The 26,607-nt window shown below is 44.0% G+C and overlaps 1 long non-coding RNA gene across 2 annotated transcripts; it reads right to left on the minus strand.

Annotated features, from left to right (window-relative positions):
* Positions 1 to 3,044: 3,044 nt before the first annotated feature.
* On the minus strand, positions 3,045 to 22,277 carry LOC129625315 (uncharacterized). Of its 2 annotated transcripts, XR_008701339.1 has the most exons (4): positions 16,708 to 16,746; positions 15,521 to 15,574; positions 5,466 to 5,586; positions 3,045 to 3,574 (listed from the first exon to the last, which is right to left on the minus strand). It is a non-coding gene; the product is annotated as an uncharacterized LOC129625315 (long non-coding RNA). The 2 variants fall into 2 exon arrangements; XR_008701338.1 differs by lacking the exons at positions 15,521 to 15,574; positions 16,708 to 16,746 and adding an exon at positions 21,836 to 22,277.
* Positions 22,278 to 26,607: the final 4,330 nt, after the last annotated feature.

Raw genomic sequence — 26,607 nt, forward strand, 5'->3', positions numbered from 1 at the left:
GTAACTTTGAAAATATCCCCAGCACCAATTATTAAATAATACATCTGCATCCCATTGCCTTGAGCTTATTTCTTTAAAACACATTTATTTTATGTTTATACAAAGACCTATTTTCTAGGCTATGTCTTCCTTTGGTTTCTCTAGTGCCACTTTGTTACTATTAATGTAGTTTACAATATGTGCTGATGTCTATTAAGGAAAATTCAGTGCCTCCGCCACCTTCATTTTTAAATGATCTTGGCTATTCCTCATTGTTTAATGTTCCAGATAAACCTCTGAATAGCTTTGTCACACTCCTCTCCTATGGATAGTCCTCCTTTCTCAATCCCCTCCCTCTCTCCACATCCCCAGGAAAATGGATGAGCCAGCCAGGTTAGTCATACCACACTTAGTTCAGACAGTAAGGAGAGAGGGCCTCTGTTATAAATGCAGCTGCCTGAAATGTTCCAGAGAAGAAGGCTCCTGCTCATCCCTGGCCTTCAGACCAGGCTGGGCTGTGCTCCGAATAACAATCGGCTTCCAAATACTCTGCTCTGAAGCCATTTCCAGTTCATTTTGGCATTCAGTCCCTTCTGTCTCATCTGAATCATACGATTCTGCATAGTGAGTTGGGAAGCAAAAACTTGGTAAATATCACTGTGTCTTGAGTAATCATCATTCGTTTTGCAGACAACTGTTGAAGAGCTCAGAGCTGGTACACAGGACTCTACAGAGACCAAAGATACAGGAATACAGCATTTGGTGACCAAATGCTCCTGCTGCCACTGCCTGGATCCGAGTTCTATCTGAAGTAAACTGAAATGTTGTGGCTCCATCTCACCTGATGCTGGGTGCTGGCATCATTCAGTCCAACCAAAACTCATTTGCAGCCTAGCCTGGCAGTCACAATAGCATCAGGGATGCTGGGTCCTCTTTAAAAGATCCAGGAGAGCTGAGGGGAAGGAGGTGTTGTTCTTTTTTTCAAACAGAAAGTTTGATAAATATGGAAAGAGTATGACATTTATAGCTAATATCAATGTTATTCATTGTTCAAATCACTTTAGTATATGTTCGCTCATTTCATTTTGACAGCAATGAGATAGATGCTGTCGATATTCCCATTTCATAGATAATCCAACTGAAGCACCAAGAGATTAAGTATTTTTCACAAGGTTGATGAACCAGTAATCAGGAGGGCTATGATTTGAACACAGGAAGGCTGGAGCCAGAGATGACTCTTCCACTCACTGTGTTAGGGATTCTGAAAGCTGAGTGGGCATCAGTATCACTTGGAGGTTTGAAAAACCACAAATTCCTGGACCTCAACCTCAGACTTCCTCACTCATGATGTCAGGAGTGGAAAGGCAAGAGTTTACACTTCTATCACTTCCAAGGAGCTGTTGCTTCTGCTTCCCGGAAGCCACACTTTGAGAACCACCATCCGGCACGACACAGAAATGATGGGCATAGGAAGCAAGGAAGGATCAATAGACCTGGAGGATGATGAAGGTATGCAGCTAATCCTCCATTTCTAAAGTCAGATTATGTATTCTTCCAGGGCCTGAAGTGACCCCCAAATCCTCCAAGATGCCACTTTCTTCCTTATTGTTGCTCTTCAGTCACCCAGTCACGTCCAACTCTCTGCAACTCTATACACTGCAACATGCCAGGCTTCCCTGTCCTGCACCATCTCCCAGAGCTTGCTCAAACTCATGTCCCTCGAGTCAGTGATGCATCCAACAGTCTTGTCCTCTGTTGTCTCCTTCTCCTCCCGCCTTCAATCTTTCCAAGCATCAGGGTCTTTTCCAATGAGTCGTCTCTTCACATCAGGTGGCCAAAGTATTGGAGCTTCAACATCAATCCTTCCAACGAATATTCAGGGTTGATTTCCTTTAGGATTGACTGGTTTGATCTCCTTGCAGTCCAAGGGACTCTCAAGAGTCTTCTCCAACACCACAGTTTGAAAGTATCAATTGTTTGGAGCTCAGACTTCCTCATGGTCCTACTCTCACATCCATACATGACCACTGGAGAAACCATAGCTTTGACTAGAGGGACCTTTGTCAGCAAAATAATGTCCTGCTTCTTAATATGCTGTCTAGGTTAGTCATAGCTTTTCTTCCAAGGAGCAAGCATCTTTTAATTTCATGGCTGCAGCCACCATCTGCAGTGATTTTGGAGCCCCCCAAAATAAAGTCTGTCACTGTTTCCATTGTTTACCCATCTATTTGCCATGAAGCAATGGGACTGGATGCCATGATCTTAGTTTTTTAATGTTGAGTTTTAAGCCAGCTTTTCACTCTCCTCTTTCACCTTCATCAAGAGGCTCTTTAGTTCCTCTTCACTTTCTTCCATAAGGGTGGTGTCATCTGCATATTTGAGGTTATTGATATTTCTCCCAGCAATCTTGATCCCAGCTTGTGCTTCATCCAGCCCGGCATTTCTCATGATGTACTCTGCATATAAGTTAAATAAACAGGGTGACAATATACAGCCTTGACATACTCCTTTCCTAATTTTGAACCAATCTGTTGCTCCATGTCTGATTCTAACTGTTGCTTCTTGACCTGCATACAGGTTTCTTAGGAGGCAGGTAAAGTAGTCTGGTATTTCCATCTCTTGAAGAACTTTCCACAGTTTGTTGTGATCCACAAAGACTTTAAAATAGTCAATGAAGCAAAAGTAGATGTTTTTCTGTAATTTTCTTGCTTGGTCTATGATCCAACAGATGTTGGTAATTTGATCTCTAGTTCTTCTGCCTTGTCTAAATCCAGCTTGTTAATTATAGGCAGTTACCTAAATATTGGAGATAATTAAAGCATCAAAACACCTGGGTTTACATATCCGCCCTGTTGTTTACTACTACTAAGTCACTTCAGTCGTGTCCGACTCTGTGCGACCCCATAGACCTGCTGACAATCTAAACTTCAGATGTCATATTTGTAAAATGAGAATTATTTACCACTTAGGATTTTAGTAAAGGCAAATTTTACACACACACACACACTTTGATTGGCATACAGAAATAATGGTCGTTATTTTTTTTATTTTTTTATTTTTATTTTCACTGTTACAGCTCTATTTTATTTAGAAGATAGCAGGACAGTGAGAGAGAGAGAGAGAAAGAGAGAGAGAGAGAGAGAGCGTGCGTGCACGCGGGAGATAGAGTCCCAGAGAAAGCGCTTTGGCTCCTCCTTTTATATGTTTTTTCCTCCACCTGGGCCTGCCCTATGCAAATTGGGCTTAGCCAGGAGTGCTGTTTGTTCTGTTTGTTCTGCCTGAAGTCTTCACTCTGGTCCTCGGACCTTCCTTGTCTTTTAGCCACCACCATTTTGGACTCCTTTTCCCTATTCTACCTACCTAACATTCCCCCCTCAAGAGATGGGAGGCCCAGTTCTTTGGGAATAGGGGCGTCGAGGTCTTTCTGGCTACTTCCTGCTGAACTGGAGCAGCGAGGGGTATTGGGTCTCCCCCTCTTGCTAGTCTCAATCCTCAGAGTCCTTATAGCAGTGTCCAAGGGTGTGTGATATTTTCTGTGGTCAGCTGTAGTTTTATATCTTTGTTGAACTGGCACTGCATGCTGTAGCTGGTTGACCTGAGCAGAGACAAAACAGGTTAGACAATTGACAGTACATGGAATAATCATAGGCATCATCAATATAGCATAACAAGGACTAGGAGGGACATTGGTCAATTTTAAATTCACATGGCCAGGATGGCTCAAGTCCCTCCTTGTTCAGGGATCAGAAGATCTATCTCCTGTCTATTTTGGAGTACAGTCTCTGTCAAGCTGTGTTGGCTCTTTAGAGTTATCCCGAGAAATCTTATGCCCAGAAACCAGATTTTGGGGGTATTCATTAGAATGGCACTCATTGGTAGTTCTGAATAGGTATCTGAGATCTCCCAGGGGCTCACAGGTGTATTGAGTGTCCTCTTCTGTTTTCTTCCATGGCTTGACTCATGAGTAGTGAATCCAGGAGTCATGTCCTGGTACCTTGACTGCTGTGGGGGTAGAAAGTATTACAGGGTAGGGGCCCTTCCATGCGGGCTGGAGTTGAGCCTTTGGGGACCCATCTTTCCAGACTTCAATTAGGACTTGAGTCCCTGGAGCATATAGTGGTGACTCTTTAGAGTCTTTTGGGTCCTGGTTCATACCCCACAAGCGTATATCCTGTTGGAATTGCCCAATGGCCATGGTATAAGACTGGAGGGTCTGAACCTCTGGATCTAGGAAGAGGTCACTGACATAAACAAAAGGTCTCCCATATAGCATCTCATAAGGACTAAGACCAACCTGTTCCTTAGGGGCAATGCGGGTGCGGAGGAGAGCTATTGGTAAAGCCTCCTTCCATCCCAGGGAGGTCTCCTGGGTTATCTTTTTTATTGCTGATTTTAAGAATTGATTGGCTCTTTCTACTTTTCCTGAAGATTGAGGCCTCCAGGCACAATGGAGATAATAAGTAATGCCCAATGCTTTCGAGACTCCTTGGGTGACCTTAGAAGTAAATGATGTCCCATGTCACTTTGTAATGACCTGGGCAGACCAAATCTTGGAATGATTTCATGGAGCAGTTTTTTTACCACCTCCTCAGCCTTCTCAGTCTGGATGGGAAAGCCTTCAATCCATCCTGTGAATGTATCTATCATAACTAATAGGTATTTATACCCTTGAGAAACTAGCATCTGGGTGAAGTCCATCTGCCAGTCCTCTCCTGGGTAGGCCCCATGTCATTGGACGGGCTGGGCCAGCTGGGGTCTTTGAGCTCCTTGAGGGTTGTTTAATTGGCAAGTGGGACAAGAGGAGACCACCTGTCTTATAGTTGTTTGGAGGCCTGTTCCTCTGAAGGACCTTTCTAGTAATCTTTGGAGGGCCTTTTCTCCTAAATGAGTAGTGGCATGTAAGGAGTTAACCAATGTAAGTTAACCATGTAAGGAGAAACCATTGGAGGTTTCCAGGCAGAAAAAGGAGTCCCTCCTTTTGGAACCACCCCATATGATCTTCTTGAAAGCCCTCGCTCTTAGCTTTAATAGTCTCACCTTCAGAATATGAAGGAGTTTCTGGCAAATTAGTCTGTGGAACTAAGGTGGCAATCCCTATTAGGTCATGGTTCTGTAATGCTGCTCTCCTAGCTGCCTGATCAGCTGCTTGGTTCCCTCGTGCCACTTTCGTGTTCCCTTTTTGGTGTCCTTTACAGTGGGAGACTGAAACCTCAGTGGGCAGATGGACTGCCTCCAAGAGTCAAAGAATCTGATCACTATATTTGATTGGGGACCCTCAGGTGGTCAAGTGGCCTCTTTCTTTCCAAACAGCCGCATGTGCATGTAGCACCAGAAAGGCATACTTGGAGTCAGTGTAAATGGCTATTCTTTTTCCTTTTCCCAGCTCTAAAGCTCGAGTCAGGGCTATGAGCTCAGCTAATTGGGCTGAAGTACCTGGTGGCAGAGGCTTAGCCTCTGTGGTCTCAAAATTGGAGACTACTGCATACCCAGCTCTTCTTTTTCTATCCAAGACAAAGCTGCTTCCATCAGTGTACCAGATTTCCTCAGGATTTGTCAGAGGATCTTCTGACAATCCCTCTTGGGGTTTTGTGCAGTGGTCCAAGGTTTCTAGACAAGAGTGAAACAGGAGAGAGCCCTCAGGGGTAGGCAGGAGGGTGGCTGGGTTAAGAACCTCACAAGGGGATATAGTGAGGCCTGGATTTTCCATCAGCATTACTTGATATCTGAGGATTCTTTGATCAGACATCCATAAATGGCCTCTCCCATTTAGGAGTTGTTTTACTTGGTGGCTGGTAAAAATAGTTAGTTTGCCCCCAAAGGAGAGTTTTAAAGCATCTTCTATCATGATTGCAATAGCTGCAAGATTTCGAAGGCAGGGGGGCCAACCTTGGGAAGTTGGATCGAGCCTCTTGGATAAGTAAGCTACAGGCTGGGGCTCAGATCCCAACCTTTGAGTTAACACTCCCAAGGCTATTCCCTCTCTTTCATGGACATAAAGTTGGAATGCTTTTTCTGGGTCTGGCAACCTCAAGGCAGGTGCCTGAGTTAAGGCCTGTTTTAGTGTAGCCTCTGCCTCCTTTTGAGGAGTTCCCCACATCAGTGGGATTGAATCATCTCGTCCCTTTAAGCTTTCATATAAGGGCTGGGCAACTAGACCATAATTGGGTATCCAGATTCTACAATAACCAGTTAGCCCCAGGAAAGCTCGCAACTGTTTTCGAGTCGTGGGGGAGGGCAACTGGAGGATTCCTTGTACTCAATCAGAGGACAGCCTCCTGGACCCGTGTGTAATCTGAACTCCCAGGTAAGTGACCTTTGTCTCGACCATCTGTGCCTTAGCACGGGAGACTTTATATCCCCTTTCTGCCAAGAAGTTTAGAACCTGAATTGCATGTTGTTGGGCGCTTTTCTCATCTGGAGAGCAGATTAGTAGGTCATTTACGTATTGTAATATTTTCCCATTAGGTCCCAGGTCCAGATCTAGGAGGTCCTGGCTAAGGGCCTGTCCAAACAGGTGGGGGCTATCTCTGAACCCCTGAGGTAATACTGTCCAAGTCATCTGTTGGTGTTTTTCTCCTGGGGCCTCCCACTCATAGGCAAAAAGGTATTGGGATTCTTTAGCCAGTGGTATGCAAAAAAATGCATCTTTGAGATCCAAGACAGTAAACCATTTGGCACTGGGTGGGATTTCTCCCAAGAAGAAGGTATCTGGTTTCCTTCCTTCCTTCCTTTGACACCAGCCGAGAATCTAACTTGCAGATGCCACCACAGTAAGATTTTTCCAGGGTCACATCAGGTACCCAAACTTTCTTTACAGCTTCTGTGACAAGGATAAAAAAAGAAAGTATGTGTATTTGACAGTCTGCTCCCTGCTCTGGCTGAAAGGAGAGGGAATTATTGCCTGACTCATCTCACGGGCCATCTTTCCCAGTGCAGAAGAGACAGGTGAACTGGAAAAGTGGAAGGTGTCACATTTGGAGGAGCAGTCTGCACTATGGGAGTCTGGGCAGCTGTTCAAGTAAAAGAGAGAGAGACCTTGGGATAAACACACTCAGCCTTATAAATGCAAATCTCTTCTCTGTCAGCAATGAAGCTACTTTAAAAAAATTTTCAACCACTCTTTCATGCATTTGTTCATGTATTAAATCCCTGCTATGAATTGGCCACTTCTCTAGGTTCCAGAGAAACAAAGGGGAACAAAACAGGCGAAGACCTTCTCCATGGGGGGCGGGGTTTGGGGGAGAGATGTGAAGAACATGGGGGTGGGGTGGGGGGGAATGAGCAGGATCAGAGAGTGAAGACCTGAAAGAGACCCTGCGGCCATCAGAAGGAAGGGTATCCGGTGGAAGGCGCAGCAAAGGCAAGAGCCTAGAAAGCTGCCAGCGTGAGTGAGTGGGAGAGGGTGAAGGAAAACTTGGAGTCCTGGGAAGGCCAGGTCCCATCATGATGGCCTTGGAGCAGGATGCATTGACATTCGCAGGATATTATGCAAAGAAGGGACATGATCCAACTTTGAAAGTGAATCGACGTCAATGCAGTCTGAGGGAGCTGGGCTGATACCAAGTGAAGCCTTTGACTTGGGACTTGCATATAGAAGAGGTTCCCTGGTGGCTCAGATGGTAAAGTCTGCAGGAGGCCTGGGTACAATCCCTGGGTCAGGAAGATCCCCCAGAGAAGGGAATAGCTGCCTACTCCAATATTCTTGCCTGGAGAATTCCATGCACAGAGGAGCCAAATGAGCTACAGTCCTTCAGGTCACAAAGAGTCAAACGTGACTGGGTGACTTAACACTAACACTATGTTAGAGGAAAAAGAGAATGAAATATCAGAGGTCTAAGAGAAAGGACTGGGGAGAGACCAAATAAAGGGAGATACAGGGACTTCCCTGGTGGTCCAGTGGCTAAAACTCCACACTTGCAAGGCAGAGGGCCTGGGTTCAATTCCTGGTTAAGGAACTAAGATCCCTCATGCTGCAACTAAGACCCAATACAACCAAATAAATCTTCTTCTTGATCAGTTGCTCAGTCATGTCTGATTCTTTGCGACCTCACAGACTGCAGCATGCCAGGCTTCCCTGTCCTTCACCATCTCCTGGAGCTTCCTCAAACTCATGTCCATTGAGGAGGTGATTCCATCCAATCATCTCATCCTCTGTTGTCCTCTTCTCCTCCTGCCTTCAACCTTTCCCAGCATCAGGGTCTTTTCTAATGAGTTGGCTCTTCACATCAGGTGGCCAAAACATTGGAGCTTCAGCTTCAGCATCAGTCCTTCCAATGCATATTCAGGATTGATTTCCTTTAGGATTGACTGGTTTGATCTTCTTGTAGTCCAAGGGACTCTCAAGAGTCTTCTCCAACACCACAGCTCAAAAGCATCAATTCTTCAGCCTTCTTTATGGTCCAACTCTCACAGCCATACATGTGAGATCCATAAATAAAAACAAATATTTTTTTTTTTAATATTTTATGGGAGGGGTGTTCAACAGGGAGGGGATATACCTATACCTATGGCTGATTCATGTGGATATATGGAAGAAATTGACAGAATATTTGTAAAGCAATTATCCTCCAATTAAGAATAAGTTAAAAACAAAAACAAAATTTTTAATTTATAAATATTAAAAAAAAAAAAATCCAGGTCCTGTTGGCCCTCACTCTCTTCCCCAGTCCTCATCCCCATGGTTTTATCATGATCCTAAGGGGCAATTTACTGAGCATAATGATCCTGTCAATCTCAGTTACACATTAGAATTATCCAAGGAGATTTTCAACATGCCCTGACCAAAGTTAAATTAAGGGACATTCTTCAAAATAACTAGCCAGTATGTTACTGTAGATGGTGATTGCAGCCATGAAATTAAAAGATGCTTACTCCTTGGAAGAAAAGTTATGACCAACCTAGATAGCACATTCAAAAGCAGAGACATTACTTTGCCAACAAAGGTCTGTCTAGTCAAGGCTATGGTTTTTCCAGTGGTCATGTATGGATGTGAGAGTTGGACTATAAGGAAAGCTGAGCGCCAAAGAATTGATGCTTTTGAACTGTGGTGTTGGAGAAGACTCTTGAGAGTCCCTTGGAGTGCAAGGAGATCCAACCAGTCCATTCTGAAGGAGATCAGCCCTGGGATTTCTTTGGAAGGAATGATGCTAAAGCTGAAACTCCAGTACTTCAGCCACCTTATGTGAAGAGTTGACTCATTGGCAAAGACTCTGATGCTGGGAGGGATTGGGGGCAGGAGGAGAAGGGGACGACAGAGGATGATGGCTGGGTGGCATCACCGACTCAATGGACGTGAGTTTGAGTGAAGTCCGGGAGTTGGTGATGGACAGGGAGGCCTGGCGTGCTGCGATTCATGGGGTCGCAAAAAGTCAGACACGACTGAGCGACTGAACTAAACTGAACTTATGTTTCCAAGATATTGAGGTCAAGAGAAAGATGGAGGAGCTATCCCAGATTAAAGGAGACTAAGATTTCTTGATACGACAACTAAATGCAACATGGGATCCTGGAAAAGAACATGAGTGGGACGACGGGGGAAATTTGAGTCAGGTCTGCAGAACAGATCACGCATCAGTGGAACACATACCAGTAATAATTTCCTGGGTTTGATCATGGTTCCGTGGTTACACAATTTACAAACATTTGGAAAAGCTGGGTAAGAATACACAGGAATCCTTTGTACATTTTTGCTTATTTTTGAAGGTCTAAATTATTTCAAAACAAAATGTGAAAAATGTACCATTGCCCCTGCCACACCCTAGACCAACACATCAGCATCTGGGGGCCTAGGGTCTGGCTACAGGCACTTTTAAAAGCCTTTAAATGGTTCTAAAGTGCAATCAGGCTTGAGAATCACACCCTGGATTTTAAAAGTCTTAAAGAGGACTTTGCCTTAAAGCTTTGGTCTGTTCAAAGGGCACAGAAAGGCCCCTTCCTTCTGGGGCTGTGTCAGTTCGTCCTCAGTTCAGTTCGGCCGCTCAGTCATGTCTAACTATTTGTGACCCCATTGACTGCAGCACGCCAGGCTTCCCTGTCCATCAGCAATTCCTGGAGCTTGCTTAAACTCATGTTCATTGAATCAGCAATGCTCACCCTAGAGCGTCTCTTTGCCACCTGAGACTCAAAGCAAACTCTTCTGGGTAGAATCAGGGATGAGGTTGGAATAAGGGTAATGTGATAGTGCCATCACCAGAGAAGCATCCTTTGAGACTCTGAAATGAAACTGAGCTGGACCCTGCAGGGCCTTCCTGGGGACAAATCTCCCCAGGTCTCCTGCCTCTTGTTTAGAGAGAGACTGTAGTCTTCTGGGCCTTCCCCCTAAGTTCCAAAGAGCAAATTCAGAGGTGAGAAAAAGCAGAAACAAAGGAAAACAGTCGAGAAAGATACATGAGTAATAGCTGAGCCATGAAACAAAATCAAGAACTTTTAGTTCCTCCTTTAGGGCCATAGATAATATCCTGAGCCACGTCCTTGATTGGTTTTGCAGATGCCAAACCCAGCCCCTCACTCAGGTGGAAGAGGTGAAGTGCAGGCTAACCACCAGCATGTAGACCCCAGACTGGATGGGACTAGAAGGTTGAGAATGGAGGCAAGGAAGGACACTGATGCAGCCCTCCCCAGGGTAAAGCGACTGGAGATCCTTGCCCTGTGGACAGAAACTCCAAGATGAGAACAGCAAGACAATGCAGGGAGGAGGCTGGGTCCTGCCCAGGTCTCATATTTCTCATTTTCCAAGTCAGAATACCTCCCGACCGCACATGCACAGAAAGGCTCCTTGAAGGTCGAGGAGAGATGTCAAGGGATGCTCTACCCACAGGCCTTTGCAGCAGAATCCATCTTGGCTAAGAGGTATATGCACACACATGGGAGGATCCTGAGATATATACCAAATACAGACTGTGAACCACATAAATCAAAATGGCCAAAGGAAATCCAGAAGAAATACCCCACAAAAGTAATTCAAACTACCACAAAGGCAAAACTCAGGGACTCTCTCTCTCTCTCTGAGTCCTTCTGTATGTCTATCCACACCTACTGTACTCTTTTTTCCTCTTAATAAATACTCTACTTGCTTCACGACTTTCCATCTTTGTGGAAATTCTTTTCTGCCAAGCTGAAGGGCCAGGGCCCCTTGTCACTGACCACTGGTCTAGTGGCTAGGATTCAGTGCTCTCACCACAACCCGACCTCAACCTCTCTGCCTGGGAACCCAAGTCCTGCTTCAAGCTGCTGCAGGCTGAGGCCACCGGAGATTAGAGGTTCCTGAAACATTGCTGTATTACCTCTGTATCAACCGGTCAGAGAACCGTGCACAATTTGATCACATGTCTTGTGATCCTCTCTGAAAGCCATTGGGGAGTTCAGATCTTTTGAACATCAGCTGCCCATACTTCTTTCTTGTGTGTGGTTTTTTTGTGTTTTGTTTTTGTTTTGTTTTTGCAATAAATGCTGTACTTTCTCTCACCATAACGCAGTGTCAATAGATTGTCTTTGCTGTGGACACAAGTTCTGTTCAGTAACAGAAAGATATTTCTCTAGAAGAATCTGAGTCTTCCTTCTGGAAGACATCCATACTGAGAAAGGCAATGATAGTTACAAAATCCTCACTACCCCTGGGGAAACAGAAAGCCATCAGGTGGCAAGTCTCAAATAATCTCCAACCTCGGACAAATATGTGCTTCCCCTCTCGGTTTGCAAGATGTTTTTATGAAAAATTTATTTTATTGCTACACAGAAGGATGAGCCCTTTCCTATGGAAACTGGCAAGCACTAAATACCAACCTCTGCCAGCAAATGCAGCTATAAGAAAATGAGACTTAATCTGCTTTGATTAATAAGTAGGCAGCAAAAGGCTGCCTGTGGGCTGGAGGCTGCAAGAGGGAAAATGAAAGACGAGTAGCAATGTGCCCAGCAACGCAAAGGGAAAAATCAGAAGGTTAAGCAACATAAAAAGATCTCTCAATTCCGTTGCAGTTTTAGAGGCAGCCTCATAAACAAGGCTCTTGGTTATTTGCATATAAATATGCTGGGGGCAGGGGGACCACGGTACTCAGCTGTGCATCCTAAGTTTCTTATCAAAATCTGCTCCCAAAGCAGCTGTAAGAATCAGCTGCAAACGCCAACTCTAAAAATGAAAGTCACGTGGCCAAATGGGGGCAGAGGAAGGAGGGAGGCAAGGGCACCGAATGGGGCTCCAATTAACCCCCCAGGGACCTGCAGCCCATGTGCGCCGCCCGGGAGCCTTTAGACATCACATTGCCCACACTGCACTGGGAGCAGTTAATGCAGACTTGCTGGGGGTGGGGCCCCCATCAGTGGGACTGAGAATTTCCCAGGTGAATAGAGCACTTTGATTGAGTGCCAGGGGGTCTACAAACCTTTCCCATAAAGGTGGACAGTAAATATTTCAAGTTTTGTGGCCCAGAAAATCTCTGCCCTGGCTACCCAGCTCTGCCATTGAGGCCTGAAAGCAGCCAGATGGTGGGCAGGTCAGCACATGTGGCTGTGTGTCATGAAATTTACGAGAATGGTAGTTTGCAGCCTCTCTTTGAGATCCATGTGAGTCCAAGTATGGTCCTTGGGCCAACAGATACGGCCTCCTGGAAGCATGATATGTGCCAAATCTGCAACCCCACCCCAGAAGGCCCTCTTGCCACAGTTTGTTTTTAACAAGGTCCCCAAATGAACTTGGAGAAGCAGCTTGAGGTGACTGTGCTGAGGGGGTGACCAGCCTTGGGAACACAGGTTGCCAGCCCAAGTCTTGGAGCACCAACCCTTATGTCCATCAAACTGTCCTTGGTATTGAGGGTTATTCAGGTGTTCCAGGAGCATTTTGCCCAAATATATGGATTCTGAGAGGCACCAAGGGCTGCAGGAGTATGAATTATGGATGTGTGGTAGCAACCCCTGGCTTCAGGCCAGCAAGGGGACCGTCCCCTTGGCAGGCACTCATCTTTCCAGCATTAGCAGTGATGCAGGCAGTGGCGAGGCTGGGTCACTTGGGCCCTCACTCCAGAAGCCAAAACACATAAACCCCAGGGTCTGCCAGCCTCATCCCTCACAAGAGCACAGCTGCAGAGCCTGGGGCCATGACTCTGAATGTGAAGAAGTGGGGCTTAGACAAGGCTAGCAAGACTGAATACCAAAAATCTGACTCATAACCCAAATACGTAGCTTTAACTTTTTATTTTGTATTGGAATATAGTCAACTAACAACGCTGAGATAGCTTCCGGGGTACAGCAGAGTGACTCAGCCATACATATACATGTACCCATTCCCCTCAAACTCCCCCTGATCTGTGGCTGCCACATAACATTGAGCAGAGTTCCCTCTGCTATAGAGTAGGTCCTTGTTGGTTACCCAGTTTAAATATAGCTATGTGTACACAAACGTGGCTTGTTGCTTTGACATTTCCCTGCCCCATGCAAGGAGTGGCCTGTTCCCCTGCTGCATCCCTGGTGCCTGGCACAGCATCAGAGTTCACGAGTCTTTGATGAGCCAACGACCCCAGAGACTGAGATGCTCAATTGAGTAGCATCCGTCTTCAGGCCATTGAGGGCATAATTGGCCACTGACCTTTGCATATTAGCAGGCAGAAGGCTTACGGGTTTTTCTTTTTTCTAAAAGAGTCATCTTCATGTCCCTTGCACATACAGGATCCTAAGAAATGACAGCAGAAGCTACTTTTTTCATCTGTTGCCAGGAGCAGAAGGCATAAGGGCCTGCGTCCTGGCCCATAGCGTTAATGGGACTCCCGAAGGGGCTTCAAGTATGTCCTGTTTCCGGCAAGCCCGGCTGCGCTGATGAGCAGGAAGGTAATGAACTGAGCAGCCCTCTCTCTCCAAGTGCCCGTCTGCCAGTCAGCTGGGACTAGCCTGTTGCCGGAGAAGGATATTGAAAATGCTCTCGCTGAAAGCCCGGCCAGGGATTAGCATGAGAGGAAGCAAGCACACACCGCTCCAGAAACCCTTGTACCTGCCCCTAAGATGTCTCCGTGGACCATGGCTCTGACACATCTTGTGTAGGAGGCTTGGAAGGAGGCATGATGTGAAATTCACGCGGCACTTGGGAACTGGGATGAGGCCCTAGGCAGCAGCAGCCAGATGAGCCAGCACAGCGTAGAGAGATATTTCTTAAATCTTTTGTGCAGATGCATTTCCTGGGCATCTTATTAGACCATAGGCCCTGGGGCAGGGCTGGGATTCTGCAGTTCAGACTCATCCCAGGTGACGCTGGTGCTGCTGCCTGATAGATCACCCTTTCAGGAGCCTGAGCAACAGACAGGCGGGCGCCCCAGATGTGCAGTCAGGGCACCTGGGCCAGTCCTCTCCCCAGGCTTCCCCCAGAAGTAGCACGTGTGGCAGACCTATACTCCAAAGACGGCCCAATAACAGCCCATTCCCCAGCCCTTCTCACTGTGGGGCTTCAACTCTCATCCCATTGAGAGGCGGGGCCTGCATTCACTCAGCGTGGGTGGACCTTGGGACCACTGAGGAAGAGATGCTGTCACTTCTGAGAGAAGGTTGTGAAAGGCAATACAATTTATCCCTGGTTCTTTCGGGATGCTCCCTCTTGGAACCCAGTCATGCTACTGGGAAGAAGCCCACACATCCAGCAAGAGCCCATGATGAACAGGAATTGAAGGTGTTGGTCCACAGCCCCCAGCCGAGCTCCCAGTTGACAGCCTGGAGCAACTTGCCAGATAGATGATGCGAACTGTACTTCCACATGCCCCAGATCGACCCCCTCCTACACTGCTGGTGGGAATGTAAATGGGCGCAGCCACGGTGGAGAACAGCACAGGGGCTCCTTAAAAAACTAAAAACAGAGCTACCATATGATCTAGCAATCCCACTCCTGGGCATATAACCAGAGGAAAACCTAATTTGAAAAGATACAGCAACCCCACTGTTCACTGGGGAACTATTTACAATAGCCAGGGCATGGAAGCAACCTGAATGTCCACCGACAGGTTGATGGATAAAGAAGATGTGGTACATGTATACGATGGAATATTGTCTGCTGTGCTAAGTTGCTTCAGTCATGTCTGAGTCTGTGCAAGCCTATGGACTCTAGCCCACCAGGCTCTTCTGTCCACGGGATTCTCCAGGCAAGAATACTGGGGTGGGTTGCCATGCCCTTCTCCAGGGGATCTTCCCAACTCAGGGATTGAACCTGCGTCTCTTATATCTCCTGCATTGGCAGGCAGGTTCTTTACCACAATGAAATATTACACAACCATAAAAAAACAATGAAATAATGCCATTTGCAGCAACATGGATGGACCTGGAGATTATCATATTAAATGAAGTAAGCCAAAGACAAGTATCATAGGATATCACATATATAGAACCTAAAAAAAATAATAATAATACAAATGAACTTATTTACAGAATAGAAAAAGATTTACAGACATAGAAAACAAACTTATGGTTACCAAAGGAGAAAGATAGGGGTGGGGGAGGGATAAATTAGGAATTCAAGATTAACAGGCACACCACACACTACTATATATATAATAGATAATCAACAAGGACCTACTTAATGTGCAGCACAGGGAATTCCACTCTGTAATCACCTAAATGGGATAAGAACCTGAAAAATAATAGATGTATATATACATATAACTAAATCACTTCATTGTACACCTGAAACTAACACAACAGGGTAAATCATACTGTAACATTCAATAATTTTTAAATAAATAAAATGCCCCAGATCCATCTAGGAAGTGACTTCTCTCCTCCAGTCATGTTGCCTCATCTGTAAATACATGGGATAGAGATCCCCAGTGATTCCTGCTTAGATTTAAGAAATTCTCTACATCTCGCTGGAAATTTGTGAGCAAATAAATAACCATTGTCCCTTTAGGCCTCAAGGTTCGGGAGTATTTTTCATCCAATGATATTATCTGGAACATGGCTTTAACGAACCTCTCCCTGGGTCTTTTCACTCTGTACACCCTCTGCATAACCTGATCACTCCCATTATTTAAATTACCATCTGCCTGGACTCCCCTCTTCTGAGCTATGGAGCTGTTCGTCTAAATTGCTTACCAGATATCCCCAGCTTACACAGATCCTTACCTCCACCTCTGTCCCCATCTCCACCCCACCCCTAAATACTTTCCTCCTTGTTTATCCAGTGCCACGGTCAGTTTGGTCAATTGAGCCAACATCCCCTGACCGGACCACCAAGAGTCCACCCAAGGTCAGCTGGAGCACCAAACCCACTAGGCAGTCAGTGTTCAAGCAAATCTATGGTTCTCAAGAAGGCAAAGTACATCAGCACTCAAGAGCTTCAAAAGCCCAGTCTGTGCTGGGCCTCAACTCAGGGAGCAACGTGCAGGGCATACACCTCCTTGAGAACAGTGGAAGATCAAAGAATTTTTCTTATAACTTACAATCAGCTAACCCATCAAGAAACAAAACAAAGCTTCGACCACCTATGGAGGAAAACTGGACTGGGGTGAGAGAGAGGTGTTAGCCAATGTTCAAGCCCCCAGCCGAGCTCCCAGCTGACAGCCTGGAGCAACTTGCCATCATCAAGCAGGTGATGCCATCAACATAATTCCAACTTCACAGGCTGAGGTCCTTCCCTCTGTAGTCTCATGGGCTCCTGCTACCCAGTTTGTGCCTTCTGTGTCTCCACCCAGAGTTGTTCCCATTGCTTCTACATCCATCTGTTGTTTCTTAGACCCACCCTCATCATAATCAGGTTGATCTTACCCCTTCGATGGCTTTGAGAATAAAGTCTAAGAATAGTATAGAACTCCCCTCATGCCTTAGTCCCAGCCTACTGCTCAAATCTGTCCTACAGTGACTACCTTGTTCTGAGTTTATATATTCTCACAATCTCAAACTTCATGGAGTCCCCCAAAGGTACCCCTGGCCTTTCATCTCAGCATATCTTTATATATGTTTTTTCTGGCTGAAATTGTTTCTTCCACCACTTCTCCCCATCCTCTTTGTCCTTCTCATCCCAACTCAGACATCACCTCCTCCATGAAACCCTTTCTGAACCTGGTTTCTCTCTCTTGTTACCACTGTACATGGTTCCACTGTTAAAACGTCCAACATTTTACTGCAACTCTTCTATGTATATGCCTGTGTTGCTTGTAGACTTCTGTTTCTTATTATGTGTATTAACCCAGACCAATGTCGGCATCACCTGAGAACATTTTAGAAATGCAAATTCCCAGGTCCTACCCCAGATGTACTGAATTAGACACTCTGGGGTTGGCCCAGGTGATATATGTTTTAACAAGTCCTCCAGGGAGTCAGTCTGTTGCACACTGGGGTTTCAAAACCACTGTCCTGGACCAGTTGGTCAAACATTAGAATCACCTGATAATTTTTTTTTTGGCCACACTGGGTCTTTGCTGTGACTCTGGCTTTCTCTGGTTGCCACACAGGCTAAGTAGCTTTGGTGCACAGACTTAGTTGCCTCTAGGCGTGAGGGATCTTCCTGGACCAGGGATGGAACCCATGCCCCCTGCATTGGCAGGTGGATTCTTAACCACTGGACCATGAGGGAAGTCCCACCTGGGAAGTTTCCGAACATCCCAACCCAAGTAAATCAAAGTCTCTGAGCAAGGGACAGAGGTAGCAATAATACGAAAGCTTAATACTGGGATATCTGGTAAACAATTAGATGTACAGCTTAATACTAAGCCAGGGAATTCCAGCGTGCAGTAAGGGTGAGAAGCACTAACCTAGACCTTTCTTCTCAAAGTGTAGTCACAGATCCCTGCCCTGGGACCAGCAAGACCCTGGCTCTTTCACTGGCAGGAAAACACAACCTTCAGGACACCTCAGACCCCATAACCAACTGTATCAGAAACCGGCCCCTCCCACCACCGACAATCTGAAATGAGCTCTGGGATCCCTGGGCCCTGCAGCCAGACTTCAGGAATCAGCTCTTCCTGCTAATAATCAGCCACTAACCGCAGGACCTGGCTTCACCTGCCATTCCTGACTCTGCCCACCAGTGAGCCAGCCACTAGCCCCGGGGCCCCCTAAGGATCCCACAGCGAGCCACCTCATGACCAGGCTCCGCTAAACAGCAGCCAGCAGCATCTACACAAGGCAGGGCCTGGCAACCAACTGGACTAAAGGCCAGCCAAGCCCACCAGACCACCCACATAGCCAGCCTGCCACAATAGAAGGACCCCCTGCAGCCTCTTAAGGGGAACCCCTAGAGTATATAGATTGGGTGATGACAGGGGCCCGCCCTGCTAGGATGGCATAGGATACCTCCTACAGAGGCCACTTCTCCAAGGCTGAGATAGGGATCTAACCTACCACATACATAAAAATACAAACAGCAACTTAGACAATATGAGGTGGCACAGGAAATGTTCTAGATGAAGGGGCAAGGTAAAAGCCCAGTAGAGGAACTAAGTGAAGACAGGCAGCCTGTCTGAGAAAGAGCTCAGGGTGATGATCGTAAAGAAGATCAAAGAACTCGGGAGGGGAAAGGTTCCCAGATGATCTGAATACACACTGAAGTCTGAGAAGCACCACCTCATACATCTTGTATCCCGGGTCCTAGCAAAGAGCTTGGGATATGAGAACCACCCGATCAGGCTTAAAAGAAAATATTAATAAAAATGTCTATTCTACTTCTCATGGTTTTAGAGAATAAAATGGGAATTTATAGTAAGATGCTTGGTAAATAGCTTTTCAGTAGGAGGTATTAATATTAACTGATATAAAAGGAGTTCATTAGGTCATTTTTTCCAAAATGTTTAATAAGTGCCTGCTATTTGCCAAGTACAGCTTTAGGCACAAAAGATTATAGTGAACAAGGAAGACCCAGCCTCTAAAGTCTAGTGGGAAAGACAAATATTAAAAGCATAATTAAATACTTAATGAATTAATAACACAATTGGGATGAATGCTGCAAAAGGGAGAACACAGTGTTGTGAATATATATTGTGTTCACTTCTCTTTGGTAAGTGGGTTTCACCTCAAGTTCCCTTTGAGGAATATACCAGGGAAAACCAGTGATTAGAATCAAGGGACCTAGAATGATGTAGAGATAAGCGTTTGACTCAGGGGACTTTCCTGGTGGTCCAGTGGCTGAGACTCTGAGCTCCCAGTGCAGGGGGCCCAGGTTTGATCCCTTGGCAAGGAACTAGATCCCACACGCCACAACTAAGAGTTTGCCTGCTGCAACTGAATATCCAGCATGCTGCAACTGAGACCTGGTGCAGCCAAATAAAGAAAAAATAAATGAATTTTTTTTTTAAAGACTGACTTATGAGGGGGAATTGGAGGCAGGTGGTTCAAAGGTACAAGCTTCTAGTTAGGAGATAAATAATAAGACAGTTGTATACGGTCTGGTTTGAAAGGTAGGACAGATTCGCTGAAGCTTTTCAACATTAATGTTCATCTGAATCACCTCCGCATTTTGTTAACCCATTGAGTCACAGTTAAGTAGGATAAGGGTAGTAGTCTAGGGACCACATATTAGTCTAGGGACTGCATTTTGAGTAGCAAAGCCAAGGAGGCTTTGCAGGAGGATGCTGTAGCTGAGACCAGTAGGATAATTAATAGGTGGCCATGTTAAAAATAGATAGGATGTCTGTTCTGGCTTGCCTGGGTCTCAGGGGTTTCCTGGGATGTTGGACTTTAAGTGGCCAAACTGTGCCCATTGGCCTCCTAGTAGAAAGAGGGCTAGAAGGATGAGGAAGTGTAGGCCAAGTGTTCATGAAACCCTGAGGTAAGAAGAACATGCTATGTTACAGAAAAGGAGGACACCATTGAGACTGGGAAGATGCAGGAAGGAGTCTTACAAGCGTCCTGTAAGCTTGGGTAAAGCAAGCTTTGTATATCATCACATTTTTGAGTGCTCCCCCTGCAGCTGAGACCTGCTACGTCTCCAGCTGGATCCTTCATGGCAGCCTCAACACGGTAGCCCCGATCTACCACAAGGGGCTCTTGTTTGAGTATCTGAAATATGGCTAGTGCAACTGAGGAACTATTAAATGTGTTTTATCTTAATTGTAAATGTAATAGCCAAACGTGGCCTGTGGCTACCATATTGGACAATGCAAGTGCAGAGAATGGACTGACTGCCTGCAAAAGTAGATACTGGCATACTGGTAGAGTAACTCCTTCAGGAGAGAAGTAATGTTGGCGTAAACAATGTGATGGCAGCAAGAAACAGAGCAAAACATTATGGCTGACTCAGAAATAAAGAGCGAGTGAGAGAGAGAAGATGAAGTCAAGGATTATTCCTAGGTAGTTTCTTTGAACAACTGGATATATGGCAGAGCCATGTAATGTGGAGAATCAGGTTTGGGGATAGTGTGAGGAAAAGATGCTGAATCTGAAATGTCTGTGAAACATTCAACAGAGAGATAGAGGAAGTTGCATGTGCAGGTAGGGAGGTAAGGTGGTGTTTGTCCTACTCAAAATGGTCATCCTCTAACTTCAGCCTGCTGGTTCAAACTGGAGTCCCATCTTCAAACAGGGCCCACACCTTCTTGGTTGGGGCGGGGAGGGGCAGCACATGACACAGACGGGCCATATTTTGGTAACTATGGTGATTGGCCTAAGGGTGGCCATCCAACTCAAACGCAAGTGCTCAGAGCTCTTCCTTGACTTCATAAGTTGGGACCAAAAAGAAAAAAGTGATTCCCAGGCCAGGAGATATTGGTAGCCATGTTTTCACCATTTGGAAAAGTTGATGTGGGGCTAATTAAGTGGGCACGCAGAGAGAAGCAGAAGCAAAAGAAAGAGAAAGACAGATGCGGAGGGCCCTTTGCATGGTTTAAGAACTACAACATAACTGTAACCTATTCTTGACTTGGTTAATTAATCAACCCAACGTGTGAGTATTTCCTTCTCATGAGGCACCATGCTGCTTTGAGGGAGTCCTAGGAAGGCATAGGGAGAAGGCAATGGCACCCCACTCCAGTACTCTTGCCTGGAAAATCCCATGGACAGAGGAGCCTGGTAGGCTGCAGTCCATGGGGTCTCGAAGAGTCAGACACGACTGAACGACTTCACTTTCACTTTTCACTTGCATGCTTTGGAGAAGGAAATGGCAACCCACTCCAATGTTCTTGCCTGGAGAATCCCAGGGACGGTGGAGCCTGGTGGGCTGCCGTCTATGGGGTCACACAGAGTCGGACACGACTGAAGTGACTTAGCAGTAGCAGTAGCAGGAAGGCATAGACCTTTGCCTAAAAGAACTCACTGTCTAGGGAACAAAAACTGTGATAAGAGCTTAATAGCAGTAAAACTGGAAGATACTACAACAGAGGGCAGTCCTGAAGACACAATGTAGTCTTTACATTACTTTTTCCTTCATTTTCACACCCAGTGAGTTGTCAAAACCTATTGACTCTGGGGGAAAACATCTGTTAAATCCATTTCTCTCATAAAGCCTATAACAGTCTGTCAATGGCTTTAAAAGAATGCTATCACAGTGAAAAATAAAACCAAACATTTTTAAATACCCAAATTATCAAATAAGATTAATAGAAAATGCCATTAAGTAAATAAAGAAATAAGCAAGCCTAGGATTGCTAGTAAATTAGGTCTTTCTTACTTAGATTAATCTCTTTCAACTCAAGGTCTTTACATTTCACGGTAATTAATCAAAAGCTTAGTTTGCATTAACATTTTTATAGAAATAAGTCCCCAGGTTAAAACCCTCCAGTGGCTCCCATCACATTTAAGCAAAAATATTCAAATTCTTTGTAAAGGCCTTTAACTCACTTCATCATTTGTTCTTGCCTTTTCTGCTCCCTCATTTCCCACCCCTTTCCCAAGCTTACCCTGACTCTCCCTCCTCCACCTACAATGGCCATACTCACGTTTCTAGAATGACCTCTTCACTCACTGGAATATTGTTTCCACAGATATTTTCTGTTCTTGGCTTAAAAAGACAACTTTCCTCCCAACCTATCTCTCTCCATGAAACAACCGTGATTTGTCTTCCCTCTGTGTATATTTCCTATTTCTGTTCATATTCATTGTCCATTTTCTGTCTTTAGAACAAGACTATAATCCCCACAAGGACTGAGACCATGGCTCTCTTTCACCACTATCATGGTAGACTCTCCAAGCAACAGGGAAAGGGCGTGAGTCAAAAGGTTTTATCTTCAGATGTCTCTCATATTTTATATGGAAAAAGCTAACTTCCTTGAAGACTGCCTTCCTGCCTAATTGGCTCAAAATGGATCACATGTTTACTTCTGGGCCAATCACCAGCAAAGAAAAGTGAGGTGGTTGTGACTGGACCAATTCTAACTCATTCCTGGGGAGCAGCCAGTCTTCCTGGAAATCAAGGGGTTACCACTCACAACCTGAAAACAAATTTGGAATTCTGTTAGCAGGGAAAAGGGGATATGGCTGATGGATATAGGTAAATATCAGTGTCTGTCGTCATACCTGCCATTTCATTGCCCAGGTTGAAGTCATATCACTGGGAGACCATGAAGAATACCTTTTCATGTCACACAGGGCCACTCCTATTGTTTTGCATTTTTTAATTCACCCACTCATTTGTTCATTCATTCTCACAAACACCTTTGAGCACCTGTATAACAATCTAGGGATATAAAGAATCAGACAGTTCTTATTTTAGGAGATGCAGTCTATTGTATCGATGTTTTATAAACAATTATAATAGCATATGTTATGTGCGTTAGCATCAGGAAGTGAAAATTGCATTTAGACATGGGAAGAGTTACTAAAGCTGCAAATAGGGGAAATTCAACAAACATTTGAATGAATAACGGGTGATTAAATGACCAAAGAACTAAATGGAGACACATGCCCTAAGAAAGCTGAAACTAGCACTTCATGTTAATGTCTACATTCTACAGGGGGGTGAAATGTAGAGATACGTGCCCAGATCCATGTCAACACGACTTTTATTTTTTTAAACCTTGGTGAAGATAAAAGAGAGAGTCTGGGACAGAAGCTAGAGCATTGCTTGATTAATTAAATTCAAGTTTTGGTTACCTCAGGTGACCTAACTAGAAAAGAGTTCTCAAAGAAAAGAAACTACTTTCTGTAGTATTTTCTTTTAATGCAATGTTTTCTTAAACTTTGAATGGATGTAACAATATCTCCCCAAAAACAATTTTCCAAGAGATGATATTTATAGTAATTATGAAAGACCCTCCTAGCAAAATGCTGTAACAGTTTGATTCCTCCACACTTCTCACATTTCATTAATACACCATGTTAATAAAGGACAAAAATCGCGTAACAGATGCAGAAAAAGCATTTGACAAAATCCTACATCCTTTCATGATTTAAAAAACTCTCAATGAACTGGAAATGGAAAGGAACTTTCTCAAGCTGATTAACGGGCATCTACAAAAAAACAGCTAACATCATACTTAGTGATATTATGTTAGAAAATGACATTACAGTAAAAAGATTGAATACTTTCTCCCTACAATCAAGAACAAGGCAAGGATCTCTGCTCTTGTCGCCTCTGTTCAACGTCGTACTACAATTTCTAGCCAGGGAAATTGGGAATGGAAATTATAGAAAAGACAAACAGATTGAAAAGGAAAACATAAAACTTCCTCTGTGTGCAGATGATATGATCTTATATATAGAAAATCTTTTTTAAAAAAATCTATAAAAATAGAACTAATAAATGAGTTAGGTGAGGTTACAGGACATAAGAACCACATTAAAAAGTCAACTGTATTTCTACACAATAACAGTAAACAAACTGAAATGATATTAAGAAAACAATGATATTTACAACATCAAAATAATAAAATATCTGGCAATAAGTTTAACAAAACAAGTAAAAGTATACACTCTGAAAACTGTAAAACATTCTTTAAAAAAATGAAAGATCCAAGTCAGTAGAAGGACACCGCATGTCCACAGATTGAAAGATAACACTGCAAAGTGGGCAATATAACCCAAGCTGATCTAAAAATTCAACTCATTCCCTATTAAAATCTCAGTTGGCTTCTTTGAAGAAATTGATAAGCTGTTTCTAAAATATGAAAGGATAGCCAAAATAATCTTGCAAAAGAAGAACAAAGTTTTACAAAGTTACATAGTCAAAAACAGTGTAGTACCAGCATAAGGACAAACTTCTGGATGAATGGAATAGAATTGAGAGTTCAGAAGTAAATCCATAAAACTATAGTCAATTGATTTTCAACAAGGGTGCCAAGACCATTCAGTGGAGAAAGAATAGTCTTTTCAACAAATGGTACTGAGAACTAGATAGCCACATGCAAAAAATGAAACACAAAAGGGAAAAAAAGCAAAGTGAACCCCTGCCTCATATCACATTGAAAAAAATCAACTCAAAATGTATCAGAGTTCACCTATAAGAATTCAAACTATAAAAGTCTTAGAAGAAAACACAGGTATGAATCTTCATGACTTTGTGTTAGGGAATAGTTTCTCAGATATGAACCTCAAAGAACGAATCACAAAAGAACAAGTAGATAAACTGGATTTTATAAAAATTAAAATTTGCACTTCAGAGGACGCCATGAAAAAAAATGAAAGGATAACCCATGAAATGGGGGGAGATAATTTCAAACCATATATCTGATAAGAAATTGTACCCAGAATACACAAAAGACTCATAATTCAATGATAAAAGACAAATACTCAATTAAAAAATGGGCAAAGGATTTGAATAACATTCTCCCAAGAAGATATACAGCAAGGCTATAAGTACATGAAAAGAGTTCAGCATCACTATTAAGAAAATGCAAAAAACAGACTCCAAAAGCCAGATATTACATGATTCCATTTATATGAAGTGTCCAGAGTAGGTAAATTTGTAGAAACAGAAAGTAGATTCATGGTTGCCTGGGACTGGGGAGATGCTGAAGTGAGACAGGAATAACTTCTAATGGGTATGGGTTTGTTTATGGAATGATGAATATGTTCTGAAATTAGACAGTGATGATGTTGGCACAATTTTGTGAACACACTAAAAATCTCTGAGTTGTTTTCTTTAAATAAGTGAATTGTGTGGTATTTAAATTTTATTTCAATAATGCTATCTTGTTTGTTTTAAGAAAGACAGATAAGTGTGTTTCCTATATTCCATGCAGAACTTGTTGACAAAAACAAGTTAAAAGCCGTATAGATAAAATCAGTCCTATGAGGCAGTCAACAGGATTTGAATGTTAGGGACTTTTTTTTTTTTTAATAGCTAGAAGCCACCACTTGAGAAAAGCCCAACCAATGGACTGTTCATTGCAGTTTTCGGTAGCAAGAATTGATTTGGACCTGAATGTGCAAACTTCAGCCTCAACTTGGAAATTCTCTTTCAATTTTTATACCCAGCTTCTGGATTTGCATTCAGCCTGAAACACTGCACTGCACACGTTACAAGGATGCCTCAGTCTGCAGCCTCACCACCAACATACACACCAAGGCTGCTCCATCTGCTGTTGTTGACCGCCTCCTCATTCCTGATCTGCCACCAGCTGCCCCAGGCCCAGCCTGCTCCCTGCCTGGCCCTCTTGCCTCTCCAGGGAAAGCCACCTTCAAGTTCTTCCAAGTTCTCCCTCTAAAACCCATAGTCACCTGTTTAGTTTCCTTCCTGTGCAGTGATTATACTGTATTCATACCCTGATTTGACATTTACATAGAAAAATGCAATTATAGCATCCCGAAAGGCGGAAATAACCGGCTGATGATATTTGAGGAGGAAAAAAATCAGTTGCAAGATGTGCTTCGGCTAAAGCTGTCAGAAGAGTGTTCCTAAGTGCTGTTAGGTGCTTATTTCCTTCACCTAAATATTAAACCTTGCCCAACTTAAAGCATTACGTTTTTAAAACTCCTGTTAGAACGCAAACTGATCCACTTAGAACCTTACAAAGAAAAGTGTTTCATTGGAGGTATAAGATGAGAAGAAGCCTAAGAAAGTTCTTTATAAAGTCATTCATCCAAAAAAAAAAAAAAAAGCCCACAAAGTGCTGATTAGTAGAATATGATTTACATTTTCCACATTTTAAATTAGCAACAGAGGGAACAGAATGTACTGTCGATTCATTTCCATTTGTCTTCACCTGCTGGCTAGAAACGTCTCAGAATTTCAATAATGATCTTCTATTCTATCTAACTACCAATAGATACTATTTCTTGAGTATTTAATGATTGTCAGCATTGTGCTAAGTGCTTAACACACATTTTCAGGTAATAGAGACCTGGGTTCAGATTGTGATTCCTCCACCTGCTAATTGTATGATGTTGATCTTCAAGCCCAGATTCTCCATCATTTTGAAACTAAATGCTCTATGAATGTAAAATGTTATTATAACTTCACTTTATGATGAGGCTTTCATATCTACTCTGTTTGAGAAAGATGAAATCTGTCCTGATTTTGCAGGAGACCATCGGACATCAGGGCACTATCATTAAAGGTTTATATGACGTTGAGGATCTGAGTCCTTGGGTGTCAGGCTGGGGCCCCCAAATCTTCAACAGACCAGATACACCAACGTTGTTTTCCCTAGAAGCCCTTCCCAGCATTATTCTGCCTCACCAGGACATTTTGTTTTTCTCTAGCCAATCATCATTTTGGATGCAGCTCAGTCCAAGGGCAGCTTTAATTAATGAGCCAGGTTTCTGGCATTGATAAGAATTCTAGGTGAAGGTTGAGTG

The sequence above is a fragment of the Bubalus kerabau genome, chromosome 13 (assembly GCF_029407905.1).
Source record: "Bubalus kerabau isolate K-KA32 ecotype Philippines breed swamp buffalo chromosome 13, PCC_UOA_SB_1v2, whole genome shotgun sequence".
Lineage (NCBI taxonomy): Eukaryota > Metazoa > Chordata > Mammalia > Artiodactyla > Bovidae > Bubalus > Bubalus kerabau.